Genomic DNA, 6,890 nt, shown 5'->3' with positions numbered 1-6,890 from the left:
ATACTAGATATAATATTTGGGTCTAATAAGGTGGGCATAGTCTCACATACCTCTGCTGCCCTTTGTATATACTGACACTTGACACCAATTTAAAGTCTCTGGACAGAACTACTGTAAAGAGAAACACCGATTAAACACATCTGAGAGGCCAGTTCTAAGCAAAGAGATAAAAAGTCTGCCTACTGGCCTTGGATCACACATTATCCCCCTTCTATGCTCTTCAACAAAACCACCTTGAAAGAGGGCACCATGTCTAAGTGTTATATAGCATCAAGTGGATGGTCTTTTCCCTTACCCCCACCCACTCTCAAAGGAGTGACCCCAGCCAATGTGAATGCTTAGTCTGTGGCGGGTCTCACGCAGGGCTGGATAGACACTTTGAATGGGGAGGTGTAACCTCATATCGGGAAGGGATACTAAATAATAAAGGGAGCGTAAACTTGGTTCTAGTTTCCTGGGTAGACACATTCAAAGTGTCTTCCTCACCCTCGGTGAACCACACCATGGACTAAGCACTATGATGTCCTTAGACACTGGCCTAGCAGAGAACATGGCATAGCCCAAGGTTATTCCAGAGAACTTCAATGTGGAAGCCTGACTTAATAAACTGGGCAATACCTCAAAACTACCTGTAGACCTTGGACTCAGGGTTGAAATTCCTTGATGGGAAAGGAAACAGATGATGGCCCCCCCCAAGACTGTGGAAATGTCAGTCATTGGACTTGGATCAGACCCGTGGCTTAGTGGGTGTCCATTGAAAGGGGACCCAGAACCACCATATATTTAGTATATCAGTGCTCCCTTGCATTAATCTGACTGGTATTAATCTGATAGGCATGGATATTCCCTTTTAAGCAATGATCCAGGAAATTTTCTCCTGGTACCAACCCACAAGCTCAAGAATTTAAGACTTTGATCTGTAAAATGCAACAACTCATGGATTGTAGTTTTCATCTGGAGTATACTCCAATAAACTCCTTATCTCAATAGCACCTAAAATTCTGTAATTGGATCAATTGTTGATGCCACAATTGAGTCACCTTAAGCCCCGGGGGGATGATTGACAATGTTTCGCTTTCTGTTTGTTGTTGTCCTTGTGGGCTTTTTTTGGTTCTTTTTTAAAGGCGTTTGGGGGGGCTTTTTTGGTATTAAAAGGATAATATGACCATTAAAGTAAACCAGACTTGTTCATAACCTATTGTCAAGCAGATAGATTCTGGGATTCCTTTTAATTATTTAATTCTAGGCCCAATCCAAGAACAGTTAGTTTTTATAACATGACCCTACTTCATACTTGCCTTCAGAAAGAGATCACTGAAGACAAGGATGCTACAGCATTGTGGCAAAGTAAGCAGATGGTGACTGCCAATTAGAATAGTGTCTGGGGTCTTAAAGTCTTTTATTCAAACAAAAAGCCATATAAGTGAGATGTCAACTAAGTCCACATGTAAGAAGCACACACATCCAATGTGTGATCCAAAAATGACAATAACAAAATCCAAATATGATGAAGTGATAGTATCAGAACTTAAATGTGAACGCCCAATTTGTAGAAGGCCATGGAAAAAGGTGGAAGCCCAAAATCCATCTGCAGAGTATCTTGTCAGACTAAACCTCTGGCAGATAACCTCTGGCCACAAACAAGTACTTGAACACCTTTGCTATCAGAGACTATTGCGAACTTGATTATGGTGGATTGAACTACGCTATAACATGATACTTGGTCGGTCGACCACCCTCTTGACTCAACCTGAATTTGTTCTAGGCATAAATATTTCTTACTTATTCCACAACAGAAATTTCTTCTCTAGCTTTTAAAAATATTGCTGGTTGTCTTTATTTTCTTACTTTTTATTTTTATCTTATTATAATTATTCTATTTCATTTCATTTCATTCTGTTTTTTTTATTGTTTCAGTTACGTTTTCCACTTTATGAAGCATAGAAGGAGTGGATGCACAGAGACAATGACTGATGCAAAGGTTTATTGGGGATGGGGACTGGGGAAGATGAGGTGAATTAGGAAGCAAATAATGAATGTAGGAGTGGGCAGAGAGCAGTAGAACTGATTGCGATGAAGTCTACAACTTCTTTTAAAGGCGACTCAACTGTGGTAATGTATAAATATGCACTTTCTATCAATAAAATTTTAAAAAAGTCTTTGGACAGAATCATCCACTCAATCTCTGAATTTATCATAAGAATATAGGTCTCTGTCTCTCTCTATCTCTGTCTGTCTCTACATCTACTTCTATGTCTACATGTATAACTATAGCTATTTGATTCTTCAGCTAAGACAGCAGAAGAGGTCCTTTATTGCTCATGTTACATTGAGCTACAACTAAGAACACAACTTGTCAAGAATGTCATGGGTTCACAGCAGAGTATCAAAATCAGACTGGTCAGGTATGCGCAAGGTGGGCCTCTCAGTTGCTTGCAGCGAACGAATGGCGGCAGATGATCTAGAGCCATAAAATGCTAGGCAGTAGCACGCAGTCAACAACTTGTACCAGTGTCCCCGGTTCAGGCGTTCCATATTCCTGCTGCTTTCCCTCTCCAGGGTGCACATGGCAGTTTACTGGGACTTCTGTGTCAGCCTTTTCCTCTTCTGCTTCAGTCTGTCCATTGGCTTCTTCCTCCACTTGGCTCTCACGGTTTGCAGGTTTCTAACAAGATTACCCTAAAGCCGAGAGAGGAGAGCGTTTATATTTTTATTGTGTCCTTTCTAACTTATACTTTGGTTGCCACACACAGAACTCTTTAGGAATCCTAAGCCCAGTTTGCCCTAATGTCTCAGTTTTGCCAGGTCACCTTCCATGTACTAACTAAACGGAATCAACTCAATAGCAGTGAGTTTGGTTTTTTGGTTTATCTGTAATTTGCATAAATGTAAAATAAACTTCTACAGACGTAAAGTCATTAAAAGTTGCCACTCAATTAGCATATATATATATATATATTTTTTTTTAAACTGATAAATTTTTACATTCATTTTATATCTCGACTGAATTTTAAGCCCATTTAGGTAGTTTTTCTACATTCATCTTTTTTTCTTCAGTGCACTTAGAGCTGCTCAAACTAATAAGACTATTACTAAAATTTATTGTGTATGCTTATTTTAGTCTCGGTATTAAGTCATGCAGTATACACATATTAACTCATGTTATCCTAACCAAATAACTTATATAAGCAGTATTATTATACTCAGTTTTTGTTTGTTTTGATTATAGGAAAGGAAACTGAAGCACATATTCCTTATTTAACTTTTGCCAAGATACTAATTTGACATATAGGAATGATGATTTAAATAGTCAAATCTTAATTGTTCTGTTACAGAGTTTGTGCTGCTACATAATGCTGGCTACAAAATAATTCTCAATATTGGTGAGATTTCATTCAATTGTGCTGCTGCTAGAGATCATAATGTAACAATGCATTTTGGCAGTGTTAAAAAGAAAAAAAAACAGCATTAGACTAATGGTTGATATCCTAATTCCACAGCTCCACTTTAAGGGGAATATTTGGTTAAAGTGGTTCTGTTGGCTCATCCTCTCTTCATCATATAGCAGTATTGTGGTATGATAATGATAATAGCAATTTCTACCTCTCAGTATTTTGCCTTGTACTCTATATCCTTTATAATGTTTTATATCATTTCACAACTATGTATATGATAGTATCTACATTTTGCAAATGAAGAAACTGAGGCTAAGAGTGTTAAAGCAACTATCCAGTGTTAGAAAGTGAGCTAACTGGATTAACAGACTGTTTTACCAGAGTTCTCTCCACTTTATGATTCTCTTCATCTATATCAATTTGTGTTAGTCAGGGTAGACTAGAGAAACAAATCCATAGAAACTCATATGTGTATAAGAAAGAGTTTTATATAAAGGGTAATTGTACATTCAGAAAGCATCCCAACCCATTTCAGTCCAAACCCTTAAATCCAATATTAGCCCACATGTCCAATACCAATCTATAAAGTCTTCTTCAGACTCATGAAACACATGTAATGAAGCCGAATGCAGGATGATCACAGAACAGAGGGTAGAAAGTCTTTGGATCCAGGGGCATTGTAAACATCTCAGCGCTGGCAGGACTATCTACTAGGCTTCTCTGGCTCCCAAGGCTGCATCAGGGTAGGCCCATGTAGCTTCTCCAGCTCAGGGCACTAGTATAGCTCATGTGTCTTGTCAGCTGCAATGTATCCCAGGAAGTGAGCCAAGAGAGTCTCTCCCAACTCCAAGGAGAAAATATAAGAATTCCCATAATTCTCAGGAGAAGGCCATGCCCAAACAGCAGCCTCATTGGCTATGATCTGATTGACAGACTAGACTCCAACCCTTCACTCAATCCTATCAAGTCCCTAATTGACACCAGATTATGTAACTATCACACAAGTTTAAGGATAAAATTCTTTTTCCCATATCTCTAGAATAATAAAATGAATTGTGGATACAACTATCAACTTAGACAATCCATGAAAGATAAAGACTCCAGAATAAAAGAATGTGCAGAAATATCACCATGCCACTCACTTCGTTGTAGTTTCTTCACAGATATTCAATTTATTGTCTGTGGTCTTTACAACTGTCATTCAAATTTATGCCCCAAGCACTAAAGCAAGTTATGAAAAAAATGGAGAATTTTACCAATACCTTCAGTCTGAAATTGACTTTAAAAATTGAGATACATTGTTAATTAATGGTGATTGTAATGCAAAAGTTGGAAACAAAGAGTAAGGAAAAGTAGTTGGAAAAAATGGTGTTGGTGATGGAAATGAAACGAGATTGCTTGCTAGAACTTTCAAGACCAGTGACTTCCTCATCACAAAGACCTTTTACAACCATAGAGTAGATGACTATTTATATGTATTTCTCCAGAAAGAGAACACAGATATCAAATTGATTACATCTGTGAGAAGAGATAATGTAGAAACAATATCAGCAGGTTCTGATTGTGGAACAGATCATAGATTACATGCAAGTTTATGTTGAAGGGTTGAAAGAAATTCAAAGAAGTCATGAGGGTCAAAATAGAGTTTTGGGTATACCCTCATCTGCATTTCTATAACATATATCTTTTAATAATCAGGTACCATCAGCTTTCTTCACTACATTTGTTTATATGTACATTTTGTCTTCCGTGATTGTGCTGGAAGAGTGAGCATCACAGAATGCCAGTTTGTTAGAACAAAGTGTTCTTGTGTTGAGGGAGGGTATGAGCAGAGGCCTGAAGTTCATCCACTACCTCAGTGTATTTCCATATAAATATATGTACATAGGCCAATGCCCTTATTTTTTTTGGATTAAAGTATTTACATATGTACACATCTATCCATACCTTTGCTTCCTAGATCATTCCTCTGTTTCCTTTTACCATCCTCCTGCTCCACCATCATGCTCCCTCTACTTTAGCCTTTTAGTACTTCCTATCAGTTAGATTGATGTTGCTCCAACACCCCCCAGGAACTCTACATCCTCCCTGTTGTTGATTTTAATTCCCTTGTTGTTCTCCTGTCTATGGTTTGTTTGTCACTGCTCCCTTCCCCCACCTCCTTCGCCCCCAAGTCCCTCAGGGATCATAGGTCCTGTTACTTTCTACTTGAGCTTGCTTCCCATGCCTACCTTATATAAGTAGGCAAACCAAATGACAGACCAAACAATAAGAAAACAAAAGATTGAAAAAAGAAAAGAATTTTTAAAAAAAGAGAGAGAAAAAACACATAACCCCCGACCTTTATGACTATCTCCCCATTGGTCCTGCGGAAATTCTTGGAGCAGCCCCTCCTAGACTGCAGTCTATTTTGGGGGCTCTTTAGGGACTTTTTGGCTTTGCTTTACTCGAGTTGTTCTGTTATGTTCTCTTCTTGGTTTGCCCTGCTACGGGGCAGGGAGGGATGGGGGCACAACCTTCCTGCTGTGTGTTCCCCATATTGTCCTCTGTTGTGATATGCTCCAGTAAGGGGACAACATGTCACGAGCTGTTGTTGGCTCTACAGTCCTTTCTGTGCCTTACCAGCTCCGTGCAGGGACATCAACCTAAAGGTTTGGTGTGCCAATATGGGGTCTCTTTTCCTTCTTGGTTTGCTTTCGCAGTATCCCATAAGCTTTGATATGTTGCTGTATTATCATTCTCATTAGTTTCTAGAAACTTCCTAACCTCCTTTCTAATCTGGGCCAGTACCCATTCATGTCGTTATTCCTCCTTCCATTGTTTGCCCTTGTTTTTCTGGTCATCCTTTATTAATCTCCAGCTTTAAGGTGTGGTGATCTCAAAAGGATGTCTGAGTAATATCTATGTGTTTGAATTTACTCAGATTTGACTTGTGTCCCAGTATGTGGCATATTTTTAAGAATGAGCCATGGACACTTGAAAAGAATGAATTTTTTTGCATTTGAATGGAATGTTTTATAAATGTCAGGTCCAGTTGCCTAATTGTAGCCTCCTTGGTGAGCTTCTTTCCCAGTGATCTAGCTTCTTCTCATAGTGGTGTATTAAAGTAACCTACTATGGTTGTTAATCTGTGATTTTGGATCTCCGAGCGAGGCAGCAAGATGGACGCGGGATTCTTCCACGGAACAAGTGCCAAACAGGATAATCGGTTCAGCAACAAACAGAAGAAACTACTGAAACAGCTGAAATTTGCAGAATGTCTAGAAAAAAAGGTGGACATGAGCAAAGTAAATTTGGAAGTAATAAAGCCTTGGATAAAAAAACGAGTAACAGAAATCCTTGGATTTGAAGATGATGTTGTTATTGAATTTATATTCAACCAGCTGGAAGTGAAGAATCCAGATTCCAAAATGATGCAAATCAACCTGACTGGGTTTTTGAATGGAAAAAATGCTAGAGAGTTTATGGGAGAACTGTGGCCCCTACTGTTAAGTG

The 6,890-nt window shown here is 38.7% G+C and overlaps 1 pseudogene; it reads left to right on the top strand.

The window, feature by feature from the left end:
* The first annotated feature begins 6,556 nt into the window (after positions 1-6,556).
* The window catches only part of LOC101637904, a 3,170-nt pseudogene continuing 2,836 nt past the window's right edge, over positions 6,557-6,890 (top strand).

Source organism: Echinops telfairi, unplaced genomic scaffold, assembly GCF_000313985.2.
Source record: "Echinops telfairi isolate 266 unplaced genomic scaffold, ASM31398v2 ScPeMD7_7425;HRSCAF=8463, whole genome shotgun sequence".
Classification (NCBI taxonomy): Eukaryota; Metazoa; Chordata; class Mammalia; order Afrosoricida; family Tenrecidae; genus Echinops; species Echinops telfairi.
Note: the sequence above shows the minus strand (reverse complement) of the source record. Positions and strands in the feature narration are given on the sequence as shown.